The sequence below is a fragment of the Macrotis lagotis genome, chromosome 6, assembly GCF_037893015.1.
Source record: "Macrotis lagotis isolate mMagLag1 chromosome 6, bilby.v1.9.chrom.fasta, whole genome shotgun sequence".
Lineage (NCBI taxonomy): Eukaryota > Metazoa > Chordata > Mammalia > Peramelemorphia > Peramelidae > Macrotis > Macrotis lagotis.
The window spans coordinates 108,094,079-108,114,499 of NC_133663.1; positions in this window are offsets into that span (position 1 = coordinate 108,094,079).

Sequence of the window (20,421 nt, forward strand, 5' to 3'; positions counted from 1 at the left end):
TGTTTTGGTTCTTCCTGGTTTAGGTATCAGTACTATAGTGGTACCATAAAAGAAATTTTAAAAAAACTTCTATTTTTTTGAGGGGGGGCAAGACAATGGGGTTGAGTGACTTGACCAAGGTTACACAGCTTGGTAATTAAGTATGTGAGGCTGGATTTGAACCTAGGTCCTCATGACTCCAGGACCAGCGCTCTATACATTGTGCTACCTGGCAGCCCCTTTATTCTATTTTTAAATATAGCTCATATAAAATTGGAATTATTTTTTTCTTGAATGTTTGAAATAATTTACTTATGAATCTATCTAGGTTCAGCTATATTTTCTTATTGAATTTATTGACAGTTTCTTCATTTTTCCCCCAAATGGCATTATTTATATATTTTTTAATTTCTCTTCTTTAACCTTTGTAATTAATGTGATTATATGTTTATTTCACTCAGATAGTCATGTTTATTGGCATATAGTTGGGCAAAATAGGCATGAATTATCATTTTAATATCTTCCTTATCCCCTTTTCATTTTTGATGCTGGTAATTAGGTTTTCTTCTTTTTGTTTTCATCAGATTAAAATTTTATCTATTTTATAGTTTTTCATAAAATCAATTCTTAGTTTATTTATTAGATCAATGATTTCTTGCTTTCAATTTCATTAATTTCTCCTTTGATTTTTGGGATTTCTAAATTGTTAATTAGGGATTTTTAATTTGTTCATTTTCTAGTTTTTTTAGATGTATGGCTGATTCATTGATCCCTTTTTCTATTTTATAAATATAGGCATTTAGAGTTATAACATTTCCCCTAAATCTTCTTTGACTCTATCCCATAAATTTTGGTATGATGCTTCATTGTTGCCATTGCCTTTGATGAAATTGTTGATCATTTCTATGATTTGTTATTTGATCTACTTATTCTTTAAAATAAGGTTATTTAGGGTGGCTAGGTGGTACAGTGGATACAGCACCGGCCCTGGAGTCAGGAGTACCTGAGTTCAAATCAGGCCTCAGACACTTAATAATTACCTACCTGTGTGGCCTTGGGCAAGCCACTTAACCCCATTTGCCTTGCAAAAAACCTAAAAAAAAAATTAGGTTATTTAGTTTCCAATTTATATTTGGTTTATCTTTTTTGGGGGGGAGGGGGTTGCTAGTCACTGGGGTTAGGTGACTTGCCTAAAGTCACACAACTAGATAATTATTAAGTGTCTGAGGTCAAATTTGAACTCAGGTTCTCCTGACCCCAGGACCAGTGCTCTTTCTACTGTGCCACTTAGCTGTACCCTGGTTTATCTTTTCAAGACCCTTTATTACATGTAATTTTTATTGAATTATGATCTGAAATGAATGCATTTAATATTTCTGCATTTCTGCATTTGCTTGGTCTTTGGTCTTTGTTTTTATGCCCTAGTATATGACCAGTTTTTGTATGGTGCCATTTACTTCAGAGAAAAATGAATATTGTTTTCTATTCCCATTCAGTTTTCTCCAGTCTATCATATCTAAATGTTTTAAGATTCTATTCACTTTCTTAACTTCCTTTTCTTTTATTTTGTGATTGAATTATCCAATTTAGAGAGAGAGGGGAGATTGAGATTCCCCATTATTATAATTTTGCTATCTAAGTCTCCTTATAATTCCTTTAGCTTCTCCTCTAAGAATTTATACACCACTAGGTATATAAATGTTTAATAATGATTTTACTTCATTGTCTTTTAAGAATCTATGTTTCTGTGGGGGGCAGCTAAACGATGCAGTCGATAGTGTACTGGCTCTGTAGTCAAGAGGACCTAGGTTCAAATTCAACCTCAGACACTTAATGCTTAGTTGTGCGGCTTTGGGTAACTCACTTAACCCTATTGCCTTGCAAAAGCCCCCCCAAAAATGTCGTTTCATTGCTTACTCCTTTTAATAAGATCTGTTTTTGCTTTTACTTTGCCTGATATCAGGATTGCTACTCCTGTTTTTTATTTTTTTGATTTCCACTGAAGCATAGTATATTTTGCTCCAAATTTTTACAACTTTACTACGTGCATTATCTCTCTGCTTCAAATGTGTTTCATCTAAACAACCTACTGTAGGATTCTAGTTTTTAATCCCTTCTGCTATCTGCTTCAAGTTTTATAGAAGTGATCATTCAGTTCACCTTTACAGTTAAGTTGACTAACTCTGTATTTCCCTCCATGCTAGTTTTCCTCATTTATACTTTTTTCTTTCTTTTCTCCTTATCCCTCCTCTCCAATATTTTGCTCCCTTTCGCCTTTAAATTTTATTTTTTAATTTTAACTTTCCTTTTACTTTTATTTCACCTATTTTATCAGTCCTTTCTTCCCCTTTTTGCCCTTCTCCCCCACTTTCCTGAAGAGTAGGATAGATTTTTAAACAATATTGGGAATGCATGTTATTCTCTCTTTGAGCCAAATATGTTGAGAGCAGGATTTTCAGTGTTCACATTTTCCTTCTTTTCCTTTACTATAATAGGTCTTTGTGCTTATTCATGTGGTGCTATTTATTTTCTAAGAAATCTAGCCTTATCTTGGTATAAGCCTTTTCATATCTTTATTATTTTAATTATATTTTATACCCACAACCTTTCTATCAAAATATACAACTTTTTTCTGATAGAAGTACTTTTTTCAAGGGTTAATTCATTGATTTATTAATAAATAACAATTTCTCATTGTCAGGAAGTCCACTCCTTCTCATCTTTCCCATTAGTAACACAGTTCTCATGTCATAAATAACATCAAATTTTAGTCAATTTATACCCCCCCCTTTTTTCAAGTACCTTCCATGGACACAGAAACCTAATGAGCCAAAGCATCATGCAAAGTGAAATCATTTTATGAACCATTTATACAGCCTCTGCCCTAAAGCACACTCTCTCTTGAGACACAGAAGCCTCATGAACCAAAGCATCAAGCAAAGCAAAATTTCTTCAATCCCTCTTCATTTTCAGTCTTTCTAAGTACATTCTTTCCCTCTGTCCCTATAGCACTTCAACTACAGCACTCCAACCCTCCCCATCCAAAGAACGGGGCACACTTTCTCCCTCTGTTCCAATATCACTTCAACTATAACACTACAACCCTCCTTAACTAAAATATTGGACACACTCTCTCCCTCTGTACCTATCGTCTTCCAACTATAGCATTGCAGCTCTTGTTAACTCAAGTATGAAAAAAATCAAAATCACTTCATCATTTATGTTCTGCCCTTCTGAATACACTCTCTTATTCTACTGCAATTGTACGACAATCCTTAACTAAAGTGTCTAGTAAAGTAGGATCACTTCATGATTTAATTATGTACAGACTCTAAATTCTCTTCCTCTATTTCAAAAGAAGATACACCCCTCAATCAACATTACTTCATGATTCCTTTATACTCATATACTCTAAATACAATCCCTGCAAATATATTCAATCCTCATTAATTAAGGTATTGACTAAAGGTTCAACACTTTTGTGTCCATCCTCTCCCCATAAAAGTATGTTTCTTTTAACTATTCTAAGAGAAAAATAATTTTCATGAGTTACAATATTATTTTCCCTTGTAGGGATATTGACAGTTTAATGTTCTTGACTGGTATGTTTTCCCCCTTTCAGTTTACTTTTTAATGAATCTCTTGATCTTGTATTTGTAGATCTAAATTACTGTTTAGTTCTGGTCTTTTTTAACAGAAAAATTTTTAAGTCCTCTATTTCATTGAAAATCCATCTTTTCCCCTGAAAGAATATGCTGGATTTTTGTAGGGTAAAAAATTCTTGGTTTCAATTCAAGCTCCTTTGGCCTCTGTAATATCATATTCCAGGCCCTCTTATCCTTTGATGTTGAATGTGATAATCCTGAGCTATTCTGATTATGTTTAAATTGCTTCCTTTTGACTATTTGCAGTATTTTCTCCTTTAGTTGAGAATTCTGGAATTTGGGTATGTTCTTCCTTGGACTTTTTATTCTGAGGTCTTTTTCTAGAGGTGTTTTGTGGATTCTTTCAAGAACTTCTTTGTCTTTTTGTTCTAGGATATTAGGGCAGTTTTCCATGATAATTTTCTGAAAGATATTTTCTAGGCTATTTTCTTTATCAAGGCTCTTGGGTAGATCAATAATTAATAAATTATCTCTCCTGAATCTCTTTTCCAGGTTGTTTGTTTTTCCTAAAAGTTACTTAATATTTTCTTCTATTTTTTTAAGTCTTTTGATTTTGTTTGATGGAATCTTGGTGTCTCAAAGAATCATTTATTTCCATAAATCAAATTCTAGTTTTATATGGTTTTATTTTCTTCAGTTAACTTTTGTGTTTTCCTTTTCAATTGGTTAATTTTACTTTTTTAAATGAGTCAATTTCCTTTTCCACTTGGTTAACTTTACTTTTCCAGTTGGTTGATTTTATCTTTTTGATGAGTTATAATCTTTCTCACATTATTTATTATTACTTTTTAAAGGAGTGGATTTTCTTGAGCTAATTTTTCATAATTCTTCTGAATGGCTCTCATTTCTTTTTTCAATTTTTCTTCTTCCTCTCTGTTTTGGTTTTTAAAATCCTTTTAATGCTCTTCCATGAGATTTTTGGATTTGCAGCCAATTCATAAACTCCTTTGAGACTTCATATCTAGGCAAGTTGTCACAGATTTCTTCTTCTGAGATGGCATTGTATCTTCTCTTTCTGAATAGTATCTTTCTATGATTAGGGCTTTTTGTTTTTTGTTTTTTGCTCATTTTGATAGTTGTATTCTGCTCCAGGGGTAAAGGAAATGCATTCCCAAATTTTTTTTTTTTTTTTTTTTGCTAAGACTGGGATCTGGTCCCTGGCATGCTGTTGTCTATGCAACCCAGGTGTTGCTTATATAGAGGTTTGTTCCCCACACATCCCTGTCTATTGCCCCAGTGTTCCCAGGGCCTGGACTGGCATGCTGCACCACTACCTTGCTGAGCCAGGCCCTGAGCTGCACCATGACTAAGAGCCTCCCTTCCATTGACTGTCCTGCTCTCCCATCTATGCTGGGGTATAGTTTCCCATCCTGTTACTCCAGAAGAGACAGACCTTTACTAAAAATCTGCTGAAGAGGCTTCATTTATAGTTGTGTTGAGAAAAGCATTGGGAGCATGTCAGCTTCACACTGCCATCTTGGTGGCATCATAATATCTTTGAGCAACGATTAAAGTAATTGGTTAGGCAAGCAAGATTATTTAATAAGACATTTTCCAAAGCTAGGTGTACAGCTTCATATGGAAGCATTATTAGTATTGGGTGTCTAGGAAAGGGGTTTTTACATAAATTTGACCCTGTGTCAGCTATTAATAATAAGTTGAAAGTCTCATTTAGGAGTGGAAAAAATGGATAAAAGAGGTTTCTAAACTTGAATGGTCCTTGAATTTAGAAAAGAAAAATATTACATCTTTATTTAATATAGCTGTTTTCATTTCTTTTCAGAATTTTATTATATATATATATATATATATATATATATATATATATATATATATATATATTTTAGAGAAGGGCACAATAGGTTTCACCATGTCATCAAGGGATCTATGCCCCTCTCTTCCCCAAAATTGACTTGGCTTAGTATATAAAGTAGAGTTGGTGTTATGAAATGTTTAAATTTGACTTCTGACACTAAATATCTTATTGAACCTAGGCAAGACATATAGCTCCAGGAGCTCCAATAACTTTTCTTGCATATTTAAATCAAGTCATGGATGGATTATGATTCATATTAATGATAGAGGCTCCAAGTGATTGGTATTTATCACACACTGGGGTTCAGGGAGGACTACAAATTCTGGAATAAGGGAATGGTGAAAACTTTTTATTGACATTTGGTGTCCACCAAGCACTCAGCTTTCATCTGTGGTTCAACAGTAGCTACACCCCAGTAAAACTTTCTTGGCAGATAGGCTAAACTAGATTAAACTGCTAGATCTCAAACCTGTCAGTGAATTAAAGGGAATGTTTAAGTAAAGTGAACTTTGCTCTAAGGAAGTGAAGACTTCCTCTATAATGCAAAGGGCAGATAAGAACAACTTTTGACCATGGAAGTAGCAGTATCAGACACTAGAATACTTGCCCAGATATGGAAGACACCCAAATCATCCACTTCATTCTGAGTCATGACTATTTGCCTTGACTTTGGTCCTACAATTGGACTTCAGTAACTCTGAAAGAGTGAGTCTCTTGAAGAGTTATTCTGGAAGTGTGAAGAGACTGACAACTTTGGGCAGCTCTGTCTCACTTAAATCCAATTCATGTATGAATAAGAAATCACTCTGATATCACTGATCCTTTTTTAAAAACAAAGGATAAATATTACAACCAACATTTCCCACACTGAAAAAAATCAATAATTCATTCACTTTTTGCCTATTTAAGGCTACAGAGCCTATTTAAAATAAAAAGAAATAAAAGCCTCTCCTCATTTGATGAAATATTTTCTAACACATAGAATAAAATTGAAGTTACATCCTGAACACTCAAGATTTGGTAATGACTTTTATTAAGCCACAAATGGGATATATTTTCTGCCAAACCTTCCAGGTGATTGTCTAATTCTAAGCTATTCTATAAGGCAACTTGACAAAGGTTGAGTGCCTTTTCAAGAATTCCATTTTTGAATATATTACACCTGTGAGGTAAGATGGGAATTGTCTTATTTACAGTTTTTCCTTCAAGCTATTTTTTTCTTCCAGTAAAATGACAGAAGATGATAGTATTTCCAAATGTTAGGCTAACTTTAAAGATTCTCATGCTCCCTCTTGATTGTAAGAAGTATCTTAATCTCTCAAGTTATATAATGATAATTACCTATGGCATTTAAAAATTATAAATGAAAAAGTTTCAATGTCTTAAACATTTCAGGGGACAGACAGACTGAATTTCTGTTGAAAATGTATTAAGATGCCCTAGAATAAACTCAATCCTATTCAATCTTATTTTTATGCAGCACTTACAGATCATTAAGATAAAAAAAAGGATCTTAGAGGCTATCCAGGCTCAAAGGTTCAACTCCAGATTACACACACTCATTTTACATATGATTTAAGATGACTTTATTTCCAATTTTTATAAAGAAATTTATTATTTTGACAAAGGAACAAAGTGACCAGCTTTAATTTAATTTTACTTTAAAATGACTATTTTTCTTGTTTTCCAAATTTTCACAATTTGGAAGAATGAGGGAGATTTATTTCTTTCTTATTAAAATTTCTCCCCCCCCCCCATTCTTTACCACCTCCACCCTAGAATTCAATGGCAAATTTTCTCTAATGGTATTTGAAAATTTGCCCTTAATTTTAAATTAGTAATACTAGACACTTAACACATAGAGTTTCCTTTTCTTGTTTTGTGTGTCTGTTTTTGCTCTGTCTCTGTCATTGTCTCTCTTTCTCTGTCTCTCTGTTTCTGCCTTTTTGTCTCTCTCTCTCTCTCTGAAATATATGAGTTGTTTTAGAAACCATAATTTTTATATGTAAATATATATTTACCTGAAGCAGATTTTAATAATTATCAGAGTACTGTCATTATTGGTTGAATTGACTATAATATGATGTTAGATATTTTATTTCATAGATATCAAGTAATGAATCAATATATTTATACTTCTTTGTTATTCTCTTAATGTATTTAAGACTTTTCACTTTAGTTTTATGAGTAGACTCCCAAAGCTAGCTAGCCTGCTTGATATATAGAAAAAAACAAAAGGTTATTATATAAATATTTTGTTTTCCAATTATATACAGTAGTAGTTTCTACCTATCATTTTTGTAAGATTTTGAATTTTATGATTTTTCTCCCACCCTGTCTTCTCTCCCCTCTCCCCACCCCAGAAGGCAATCTGATAATTTTTACAGTATTTCCATTGATCAAAATTGAATGTGTTGACAAAAAATATGTCCTTGAGGAAGAAATAAAATATTAGAGGTAACAAAATTATGTAGTACAAAAGACAACTTTAAAAAAATAATTGAAGGTAATCATCTTTGTTTAAGATAATCGTTTTTGTTTAAACTCCATAGTTTACACAAAATATGTTTTTTTTTTTTCTTTTTACTTACAAGGAAATCTGCTGGCTGCTGGAATTAATAGGCTCTAAAAAGGAAACACTCCCAAACTTCAGAATTCAGGTACCTAGCAGGAGATAGTCTTATATTCCCTTGGCCAGAACAACAGTGATTAGGAGGCTACTGTCAGCATAGCCCTGAGATAAGAGTAGAGGCTGAGAGAGAGAGAGAAATGTCACAATCACCAGACAGACTGAGATTATTCTTAGATGTGATAAAAAATCAAGACAGATAGAATCTAAGTGACTCCCATTCACACAAGTAAAGATTTTAGACTGGATTTTGGTGCACTGGATAAAGCACTTGAGTTCAAATCTAACCTCAAAAACTTGACTGTTAATCATTTGTGTGACCTTGGATGAATCACTTAATAAGAAGAAAATACAAACCAATATTCTCAGCTTAATTTGGTAATAGTTAAAAGTAGATATGTAGATTAGTAGAAAAATTAGATACACAACCCATAAAATCAAACACAAGGAGTCTCCTAGGTTTAGAAAAACACAAAAACTCCAACTGCTATGATAAGGACTCACTATTTGATTGAAACAAACAAACAAACTAAACTCCTGGGAAAATTGGACAGTAATGGGGAAGAATTTGGATTGTGAATAACATTCACAGCATATTACAATATAAGCTCAGAAGGATACTTGACCTAAATATAAATTATAATATCATAAATCTATAAGCATAGAAAAAGTATCTTTCAAATTTATGAACAGAAAATAAGTTATGACCAAACAGGTGAAAGAGGGGATCAAAGAAGATAAATTGAATAATTTTGATTTTGTAAAATTAAATATCTTTATGTTACTAAATCTGATAAACTATCATTAAAAAGGAAACAATTAACCATGAAAAATTATTTTCAGGAAATTTTTTTGATAAAGGTTTCACTACCAAGATTTATAAGGAACTGATCTAAATTTGTAAGAATAGGTGTCATTCCCCAATTGTTAACTGATGAAAAGTTCTGAATATGCATTTATCAAGAAAAATATATAAAAAATTACTAATTACTAATTACAAATTACTAATAGAGGAAGGGGAGAGAATAAATATTTACATGGTGTTTACTATTTAAAAATAACATTAAGTCTTTTCTCCTCAGAAGAACCTTATGAGATAGATGCTGTTATAGATTACCATTTTATAACTGATGAGACTAGAAGCAGAGGATAGGTGACTTGACCAGGGTCACACAGCTAGTAAGTTTTAGAGAATGGATTTAAAATCAGATCTTTGTGACTACTGGCTCATAGATCAATCTTCTACACTATCATTTGTTTCTGATGTAAAGTGAATTAAAGAACCATAAATTAAATCAATTCTGAGTTTCTACTTATAGTCATAAGATTTGCAAAGATATCAAGAAAGAAAGAAAAATGACAAGTTTTGAGCTGCAGTGGAAAAAAGAATGACATACAGTTGGTGGATACATAAAATGAGTAAAATCATTCTGAGAAGCAATTTGCCATTTAACCCACCAATATCATTGCTAGACCTGTACTTAAAAGAGATTAAATGGAAAATCTCTTATATGTATGAAAATATTCATAGTAGTTCCTCTTATGGTGGCAAAAAGCCAAGAGGATGCTAAGCATATGAATGTGATGGAATGCTATTGTACTATGAGAAATGAGGAAGTAGATGATTTCAAGGAAACATGGAAAGACTATTATGAACTTAAAACAGTAAAGTGAGATGAATGAGAAGAGCAATTTATACTATAAACTATAACACAAATGTAAAATTTTGCAGATTTTTGTAAACTGATGAATGAAATGAGCAATACAGGAGAGCAATTTATATAATAATAATAATAATAACAGAGTAGGCAAACAACTTTGAAAATAATAAGAATTATGGCCAACAAAATGCCCATCCAGCAGAGTTTAGATTGGTCCTCTATTAGAGAAAGGAGCTAGTTAAGAATTCTGATTCCATCCAACTTGAATCATTCCTTTCAATTTACATTCCTTAAGTGAAAAAGAATATGTTCCTTTGGGGCCTCTGGTAATTTCTCAAGAAAGTTGGAAGGATGGAGAAACTTGGGGGCAAGAAGACTACCAGATTTCAACACATACAGAAGCTTGCTATTCTTCAGTTCTTTATTTGTATCTGGCTTTTAGGTCCCATTTAGAATTTTTCTGGCAAAGATTTTTTATACAGGAGTGATTTGCTATTTCTCTCTGTAGTTTATTTTTACATATGAATAAAACTGAGTTAAATGGGATTAACTGACTTCCCCAGAATCAAACATCTAGTAAGTGTATGAGACCAAATTTATAACTCACAAAGAGAGTCTTCTTGATTTCAGGTCTAGCAGTCTATCCTCTGCACCACCTAGTTGCCTTTATATACAGCCTAGAACTTTTCTATTAATCCACATCAGAGATTATTTTTCTTCTGGCAAAATGACACTTTTACCAATAAGTGGATACTAAGATTAGCCACAGGACCATATAATATTTGTGTAGAGATGCACAGAAATGGGGGGAAAAGAATATTGCAAGAATATTGCATGATTGCTGATGGCTTTCTTCCTAGTTGATCAGTACTAAGAAGAAATCACCAAACATTACAGAAGGCAATCCTTCCCTGGTTATCTATATAACAGTAGCTGTGAACTCTTCTTACCCTTCCCAACACATATACTAACCCAATTTTGGACAAGGATAGATGCTTGCAAGCTGTGATAATAGCTATCTTTTTATCCCTCCTAAACACTATTTAAAAGCATTCCAGAAAGGGGATGCTATTATTTGGCATACAATTCAGCTGCTTCCTTCCTGGCTCCTATTTTGTCAAGCTTTCATTTCTGCCATGCTAAGAAGGAGAATAATACTGGTTGGACTTCACTTAGGTAGTGATGAACTTAGGTAAAAGTCACATTTTTTCAGAACTCTCTCCTTTTTAATTTTCACATTATTCTCTAGCTGTCAAATGTCTTCATCTGTTATCATGCTTTGGTATGAATTATACCTTAGTAGCCTCCTATCTTTATACCCATCTAGCTGCTTCCTATTATTTTTTTTCCCTCTCAAAGCTTTTAGGTCCTATGTTGCATTTCTTCTATCCCACATAGGTTATTGGTTTGCTCAGAAACAATTCAACAAAATCATAACAAAATTCAGAAAAAAATCCTAGAAACTCTTTTTTGATAGCTAGAAGAGGTAATTGGGGTCCTTTAGTCACAAACTTCTCATATTATAGATGAGAATTCTAGTAAATGACTTGTACAAAGTCATGTAAGTGTGGAAGAATTCATACTTTGTTTCCCTGAACCTAAATTAACTTTTCTTTCTTTTTTTCTGTGTTTTCTTTCCAACTACTTTACCTGTAATTCAAACTATTTGAGTATATACTAATGAAAATTCTGTTTTGTTATTTTTTGAGACAATTCATGTATACGTATTTATGAAATAATTTAAACTTTAGAAAGTAGTATTTTTAAATCCAAAATTCTCAAATTTTTGTCTCTAAAGAATCAGAAGTTGAAAGGATGAAGAAATTGTCTTAGGTTGGATTGATTCATATTAAGATCCTCTGAGAAGGACAAGTAAGGATAATGGTAATCACTTTCATATAGACAATTAGCAGGTACAGTGAACAGACTGTTGGGTCTGGAGATCAGGAAGACCTGAGTTCAATTTCTACTCCAAAATCCAACTTTGTGAGGCCAGAAAATTAGTTTGCTTACCACAACATCAGTTTCTTCACCTATGAAAATCTATAAAAACCTGTGGCATAGAGTTACTATGACGATCAAATGGGATAATATTATTTGTAAATAATAATATTATTTGTAAAATTTTAAGTGCTTTTGTACATGCTACCTATTTGTTTATAAAGCACATTAAAGTATTAATGCAAATTGCAAATATTGTATCATTTGATCCTTCCAATGACCCTATGAAATAGATGCTATCGTTATGCCCATTTTATGAGGAAATCAAGGAAGAGAGAAGTGTTCAAAGTCAAAAACAAAACTGAAGTAGGTCTTAAGCTTAGATTTAAGTGATGGAAGAAAATATGCTCTATCTACTACAATACAGAAGTGCTGGTGGTATCTGTAATTTAAAGAAAAGGGTATTTACATTAACAAGAACATTGTGAGCTGATCAACTGTGATGGATGCAACTCCTCTCAACAGTTCAGAGATCTAGAACAATCCTGGGACACATGTTATGGACAATGCCATCCACATCCAAGGGGGGAATACTAAATCTGAATGTATATAAACTATGTTCACTTTTTAAAAACTTCTCTTATGTCCTTTCTTCCCATATGATGGTATTCTTTCTTTCTCCTTAGTCCTAATTTCTGTTACCCAAAAAGACTAATATGTAAATATGTTAAACACAAATGTATATATGTTAAACACAAAACTAAAAACAAATTTTTACCAGATTTTTGACCACCAAAAAGAGGGAGAGGAAAGGGAGGGTGATAGAAAAATGTGTAACTTATAAATTTATGAATGATGAAAGATTACCATAGCAGGTAATTGATAAAATAAAATATCAATAAAAATATTCTTCAAAGAACATTATGGTGAATAATTGAGGATGGCAGAAAAGCCTCAGAATTTATAAAATTTGGAATGAGAAAAGTATGTTAGAAGAACTGGGAGTTGATCAATTCAGGTCATGAACATTGAATTATCAGCATGGATAATGATAACTGGATTTGGACATTTTCTCTAGGTTTCCTCATTTCTAAAAATTAAGATTTGTACTGGAGCTCTAAAGTTCCTTACATCTCTCTGTCTCATAGAATTTTGTCAAATATAAGCAAACTTTGGAAATGTGAGCATAGAAATCTAGAAAAATATAAAAAAAATCTAGAGAATCAGCCAAATAACAACAAAAATCAACATAACTCTATTTCTAGCATTTGATAATTTCTGCAATGTAATTACTCACAGTGGACATTTAACCATCAGTTCCCATTTGCTGGCCTGAGTAAGCCTCTCTATATCTATGATTTATGTACTTAGTAATTTATTCTAGGTCTCATTGGAACATTTTTGTATGAGTAGAAAAAAAGAAAGAATTTTTTTTTTGGTGAAGTAATAGGATTAAGTGATTTGCCCAAAGGCACACAACTAAGTAATTATTAAGTGTCTGAGGGTGGATTTGAACTAAGGTCCCCCTGACTCCAGGGTTGGTGCTCTATCCACTGTCACACCTAGCTGTCCCCGAAAGAATTATAAAGTAGTAAGTTCTAGTCTCAGACAATTGAACTCCATTAATTGAAAGTTAGAGATTGGAAGAAAAGACCTGACCAGATAAACCCCAAACAGAATGCCAGTGGACAGCATGCTAAGCTTTCACCAGATCTCATATTTCTATAATCTGAAGTCCTGGAGTAGATCCCCTTACAAAAGAGAGAGAGGAGGGTCTTTTGCAACACTTAATAGCATGAAGGAAGACCAATTCCTTTACTTTTAGTTTATTTTTATCCACTGAGATTTTTCCCTATTGTCTACAAGCATACTTAGAATTGTCCTATCTAAATTTAAAAAAAAAATCTTTTCATTTGACTATCTCTTAAGTTATCATCTTATAGCTCTCTTCTCTTTCTCTCTCTCTCTCTCTCTCTCTCTCTCTCACACACACACACACACACACACACACACATACACACACACAAACTCAGATAAAATACATTGACTACCTTGCTACTACTTTGACACCTCAGCCTCCTGAAATAGCACTTCTAACATCAATTCAGACTTAAACTTCCCTCTATCCATTCCACAGTGATCTTTCTATTGCTATATGTAGAGATAACATAAGGCAAATGCTTTGCACACCTTAAATTGCTACATGCATCTTATTCACATTTTTTGTCATTACTATTATTATAGATCTTTCTCCAGTATATGATACTTAATAAGTTTCTCTTCTTGGGTACTCTCTGTTCTTTGGATTTTTGTGACACTATTCTGTCATGATTCTCTTGCTCTATTTCAGGCTTATCTTGAATGCTACATCCTGACCAGGGCAGAGAGTCATATGGTCATGGATTTAGAACTGGAAATGAGGCTATTTATTTTTCAGATTTCTTAGATGAAAAAAATGAGGCCCAGGGAGGTAGGATTTGAACCCAAATCTTCCTGAAACTAAGATAAGACTTCTATACAGCACTTCAAGGAACAGGAACTTCTCCTCCTCCTCCTTCTTCTTTCTTCTTCTTCATCTTTGAACTGATGCTGAGCGAGATGAGCAGAACCAGAAAAACATTGTACACCCAACAACAACATGGGGGAGATGATCAAACTTAATGGACTTGCTCATTCCATCAGTTTAACAATCACGGATAATTTGGGGCTCTCTGTGATGGAGAATACCATCTGTATCCAGAGAAAGAATTGTGGAGTTTGAACAAAGACTATTACCTTTAATTTACAAAGAAATAATTGAAAAGTTAATCATGTTGTTCTGATTTGATTAACTGAGAAACATAGTGGTAAGGAATTGGAAGCTAAAATTGTGAGTATTAAAAATTTATTCCTTAACCTTCCTCTATCCCGTCCCCCTCCCCAACACACATATACACCATTGTGCTGCCTAATCCCTCAGAATCACCTTCCAGACTGGTCAGTGTGAATTAACCAGCCCAAGAGTGAAAGATTATAGGTGTCACCTAGGACATACTGTCTGCAGGCTACATATAGTCTCCTTGTACCTAGCTTTACTTTTTTCCAATCCACATTCCTCAAAAAATACTTTTCTGATTTTTATAATTATTAATGCCCTATGAATACATTTTATATTTATCTTGAATATTCCCTCTTTACTTTTAAATGGACATTATATCTTTTAATAGTGAGTCAGTAAGACAAAAAAACATTTATTGAGCCCTCATTATACCTTCACTATAAGCATGAAGTCCTGGAGATACACAGGCAAACAATAAAGCCCCTACCTTCAAGGAATCTGATAATAATAGAGAAGAATATTTTCATATGAGGTATATAAAGAGTTAATGGAGGAGAATCTCTTAGAGGAAGACTTTAGTTTCTAGGGAACAGGATTGACCTTCTGTAGAAGGTACCATCTGAGCTGAGTCTTGGAGGAAACCAAAGATTCTAAAAAGTGAGAAAGAAGAATGGGGTATAGCTAGACCTAGTCATGTACATTTGAGATGGAATGTCCTCTCTAAATAAAATCAAGTAGGGTAATGTCGCTGGAACAGAGATTATGTGGGGAAGTAAAGTGTAGGATGATGAGGAGAATTACGAAAAACCTTAAGGATCAAACTGAGTAGTTTATATTTGATCCTAATTATAAAAGGGATCCTTTGGAATTTATGGAGGCTCAACAGATGTCATAGTAATGCATACATTATAGAAAACATTGCATAGATATCTGAATGACGGGTCAATAGAAGCGGAAGAAAACTTGAGAAACAGGAACCAATTAGAATATCATTTCAGTAGCCTGAATGATAAGTGATGAGTCCCTTTGGTGTTTTGTTCAATAGTAATAAGTTATAGGCAGCTAGAATGTACAGTGGATAGAGAATTGGGACTGGAGTTAGGAAGAATCATCTTCCTGAGTTTGAATCTGGTCTCTCACTAGCTTTGCAATCCTGGCCAAGTCACCTGACCCTTTTTGCCTCAGTTTCCTCATCTGTAAAATAAATTGGAAAAAGAAATATCAAATCTCTCTAGTGTCCTTGCCAAGAAAACTCCAAATGGCATGACAGACATGACTGTAGTAAAAGATAAGATGTTATATTTTGGTTATATTAAGTTGGAAATGCCTATAAGACATCCTGTTCAGTATATCCAAAAGCAATTTGTGATAGGGGACTATAAGAAGTTTAGGAAGAAGCCAAGATTAGATATTTTGATCTGAGAATCATCTGAATGACTGTGAACCCATAGGAGATGATGAGATCACAAAATGAGTTAGTACAGAGGGAAAAAGGGAAGAGATCCCAGGATAGATTCAAAAGGGACACAAATATTTATTGGGCACAAGACAGATGAAAAACCTGTGGAATGTGTCTTAACAGCAGGGGTTATCTTATTTTTATATTTATATTTCCAATGTCTAGAACAATGATTGGTAATAAGCAAGAATTTGATATTTGCTTATTGATTTATTAGTAGATGTAACTTTTGGCAAAACAGATTAATTCAATCCAATTCTATGTTTCTCAGTGAAACATTTTGTAGGATAAAAAAATCTATTTCATATCACAATTATCTTAATATCCATGCCTTAGCCAATGAAGCTGCATTTCAAAGCTGGAGTGTATTCTAAGGAGGGCATCAAAATCCTGACTAGTCTGATAAATGTGGATTAGTTGAATGAATTGCAAATGTTTTGGAACTGGGAATTCCCTCCTAAGAGGAGAGAATAAATCACTCAGGTGTGTGATAGGCCATCAAGCACAGAGAAGATTAGATGTACCATTTGGTTCCAGAGGACAAAGCAAGGAGTAATTAGTAAATGTTACAAAAAGAAAAAAAAAGCATTGGAAGTCATAAAATCGGCAACAATAACAAACAGTCAAACAAAACAAAAACTGGCCCCGAATAGTTATATCTTGAAAGCAAGTACAGTATGCATAAAACAGATTGGTTTGGTACCCACTAGAGTAGGTGATAATTATGTCAAGGATGAGATGTCTTTAACTCTTATAAAAATCATCATTGGGGAAAAAGGTAAACAGCTGTAGTCAAAAATGACAGTTGGCTCTTGGATGCCTGGAGAACCAAGAATTAGTTTCTGAGATAAAAAAAAATAACAACATGATAATAGATAATTATTACATTGATTTAAACTTTGAAAGGTATTTTACAAATATTATCTCATTTTATCCTTATAATAAAAGTTCTAATATTGCTCATATTTTACCTATAGAAAAACTGAGTCAGAGAGGATGTGACAATGAATATCACACAGATAATATCAGAAACCATATTTGAATTCACATCATCCTGAATCCAGGCAAAACTTCATCTATTCTATTATGTAGTTGTCTCCTTCATTATAACTTGGATAGAATCAAGAGTTGTCTATATGTCTCTGGATATATGGAGTAAATTATATCAAAGGTTTGAAGATAAGACTTCAATTACTTATATTACTATGATGAGGATGGAGCCCTCAACAGTAAAAAAGATAAAAAAACAAAAACAACTCATAAGAGCAAAGTATTTGCTCATCTCTCACCACAAACACTGACATAGGACCAATGGTGGTATATCTACATTCTCAAAATATTAACTATTCTTAGTGAGAACAAGTAGTCATTGTTATATTCTTTACTCACTGTCTTAGACATACAACATATAAGAGCTAATATTGATAATCAGTATTTATACATGTTGACTATGGACAGACATTGGATTAGGGCTCTATAATTTGTTTTTTTTATTTATTTAAGGCAATGGGGTTAAATGACTTGTCCAAGGTCACACAGCTAGGCAATTATTAAGTGTCTGCCGGATTTGAACTCAGGTGCTCCTGACTCCAGGGTTGGTTCTCCATTCATTGCACCACCTAGCTGCCCTGGGCTTTATAATTAATATTTTATTTTATCTCACAACAATCATTTGAGGTAGAGTGTTATTATTGCCCCCCCATTTTGCAGATGAGGAAATTGAGACAAGGAACAGCTAAGTGACTTATAAAAGCTTCTGAGGTTGGATCTGTACTCAGATTTTCTTGACTGCAGGTCCCATTGTAGCTGGTGGCTACTTGAGTTTGGTTCTGCCTATGAAGAATCATTATTCAGGCTTGGGATAGCAAAAGTGGAAATAAAACAAAAATGTATTAAAAAGGTTAAAAGAATATAGGAAGGGCTAGCGGGAGAGAGAGAGAGAGAGAGAGAGAGAGAGAGAGAGAGAGAGAGAGAGAGAGAGAAACAATCAAGTAACATTGGCTGGACCACAGGTTGGTAGAGAAGACTGTGGCCCTGAGCCAGGGTCTAACCCAGGATTTTATGCCTTGGCTCTCATCCAGAGGGCAAAAGGTAAACTCCCTTTCTCTTCCTGGACCAGAAATTAGAGGGTAAAGCCTAAGGACATTAGGATACAAATTTTACATTAAACAAAGAATCTTTGGTACAGCAAGAATGGGGATCTCCACCCAATTTGAGCAGCCTTTAAGATTACAATAGTTTCTGTTACAATTATAATTCTCTACTTCTAGTCAATTTGCATCTCAAGAGTAAGGTCTTAGTCAATTTACATCTCCACCCAATTTTCTTAGTTACATTCAGAATCCTCTTCATCTTTCTCTGTACCACCATCATGCTATCTACTATAAAACTTAATAATTATTAGCATTTATAAAGTGTCATAGATATATTAACTCATTTGATCATAGAAGATACTGAGATTATTCCAATTTTCCAGATTAAGAAACTAAGACTAGGAAAATTAAGTGATTTATATAAAGTTACATAGCTAGTGAGTGATTAAGGGAAGATTTGAACTCAGCCTTCCTGATTCTTGGTTGAGAAATCTATTTACTATACCACTTAGCTGCTCTAGAATATCAGTCACTGAAGGGGACATTAGTAAAATTGTTGACTTTTTAACTAAAGTTGTTGTAGGAATTAAGAACTGAATTTTCTGACTATGCACAAAGCTATCTACTTAATCTGGAAAATAAAGATTTCTTCAGTGTGTATGGTTTGTTTAGCATTAAATAACTTTTATTCAAAATTGTGTATATCTTAGATCTGCTATCCAGAATCATAGACCAACTCTAGATTTACTAAATGAGGAAGATTTTCCACAGGTCTTACTAATATAAAAAAATCAAATGACAAAATTCTAACATTCCCCAGCCTATTTCCTTTATAGACAAGGGTTAATGAGCACCATCTGTTTTTCAAGGCAAAGTAGCAGCTCTGTGCCAGTCAGTTGTTATAGTCTCTCTTCTTTTGTCAGCTTTTATGACATCCTTAATTTTATTATCAGTATCAAAAGACGTCATCATTTTATGCTCATTTTGGTGATATAAAATATTTTAGTTTTATTACTGCCACCTCATTAAATGTGTAGTAGGAATAGGCACTGATCAAGAAATAGATAATAGAGAAGAAAGAATTATATTTTTGACATCATTTAATGATGTGACAGAATTAGATAATCCTTTCTTTTTTCTACTTACTGAAAAACAAGATAGCAAGATAGCATTGTTGTCTTCTCTGGAAAAGATTTACAAATAGTTGAGTTTCTCCTTTTCCCAAGCCAACACTCCAATGTCTCTTGCACAAAGAGGTACTTAATATAATGCACAATATAATGCAATCCAGCATATAATAGTAGTATTGATAATCAGCATTTATGTATGTTGAATATGTGCAGACATTGGGTTAATGTTTTATGATTATTATTTTATTTGATCCTCACAATCCTGTGAAGTAGAGAGTTATTATTACCCCCCATTTTATGATGAAGAAAATGAGACAAACAACCTGAGAAATTTGCCCAATATGACATATTTGAGGTAACTAAGTGTCAGTCCTTAGAGCAAAAGTGGAACCAGGCAGATCTTGATTTAAATATGGCCTCAGGGTTGCTGAAACTGGCTCAGGACACCCATTCCTTAAGTTTTCAGTGTGAGTATTTACAACCAAGAAATCAGTAAGCATCACAAATTAGGGCTAATTTTTTATTTTGTTGATTATTCTAGATTTAAGAAAGTGTTTGATTAAATGTTAATAAAACATATTTAACCTAAAACTGTTTTGTCTAGATTTTTTTCCCCTTTTCCTGTTTTTTTTTTCACTGACCATCACAGCCCTGCCTCTGACAGGTATTAGCTGTCACCTTAGGCCAGTCAATTAACCTCTATCTGCCTTAGATTTCTGTAGAGTGAATAAAATAATAACACCTACCTTCCAAGGTTGTGGGGAGGTTAAAAGGAAAATTTTGTAAAGCACTTTGCAAATCTTAAAGCAGGATATAAATTCTGTTTCTATATAGCATTATATAAACCACTGTATTTATTATAAAGCACTATAAAATTCATTTTCATGAAAAATCTACAAACATTAGGGAAATGTTGAAACTAGTAAATCCACTTTTCAGTTGTTTTCCAGTCAGGACTGATTTTGCATAACCCCATTTGAGATTTTCATGGCAAGAATACTGAAGTGGATTGGCAGTTCCTCCTCCAGTTTATTTGACAAATTAGGAAACTGAGGAAAACAGGATTAAGTGACTTTTCAGAGTTACACAGCTTGTAAGTGTGCAATTTTCCTGACTCTAGGCCCAGTACTATTTTCAACTGTGCCACTAAGCTTCCAGGAAAACCACTGGAGGATACTAAAATAACAATAACCAAACTTTTTCATCATTGCTCTCCTTTTGATACTGTTG